Below are 807 nucleotides of genomic sequence, written 5' to 3' on the forward strand. Positions count from 1 at the left end.
GATGTAAGATTAGAAAGTAAGGGGTTTGAGTGGTTAGAGAGACCTTTATTCTTAAAACATAACATATACAACTTATTTTTTAGTAGATATTATATCATCATATTTCTTTATATGATCTTCCTCTACTTAGTTGTACTTCACCCTCCCTTCTTCCTTTGAATATTTTCTACTTTTTACTTTTTTATTTTTTACCCACTCGTAACGTTTCCTTTTAAAACCTCAGTCATTCTTGTAACGTCTTTTTTAATTCGGTTCATGAGTTTGGCCGCCGCCGGCACAGTATACCACTTGGCGTTTAGAATCATGTTAACAATTGCGTTTTATTCTCTTTTTTTTCCCTATATTTATTTTACCACCCCTTCTTTTCTCAATTTTCCTCACCCACGTTATTAGTTATGTTCAACATATATTATTATTGTTGTTTTCAAATAATCTTTTTTTCTTCCATTCAGTTCTTTTGTTAAAGTTTACTGTTATTTTGCCTCTTTATCAATTATTATAGTTACATATATTTCTTTCTCTCAATTTTCTTTTTCTTTCCATGTTTCAATTTTCAAATTATTTATAACTAATATATTCATACTTCTTTGCATTATATAACTTCATTTTTATTTCCTTAATTATGTTATTTTACGTACTTATTCAATTACCTATGTATACATTTTATTTTCCACTTCTCTCATTACTTCATTTTATTAATTCCATTCTGTAAAAAATAATTATAAAAGATGTATTTAAACTAAAAAATCAAATAAATAATTGTGATTAAGGTAGAATGACATGAAAAGTTGGTGTTGAAACTACTCA

The sequence above is a fragment of the Halyomorpha halys genome, unplaced genomic scaffold, assembly GCF_000696795.3.
Source record: "Halyomorpha halys isolate HHAL.00 unplaced genomic scaffold, Hhal_1.1 Scaffold1246.1, whole genome shotgun sequence".
NCBI lineage: Eukaryota > Metazoa > Arthropoda > Insecta > Hemiptera > Pentatomidae > Halyomorpha > Halyomorpha halys.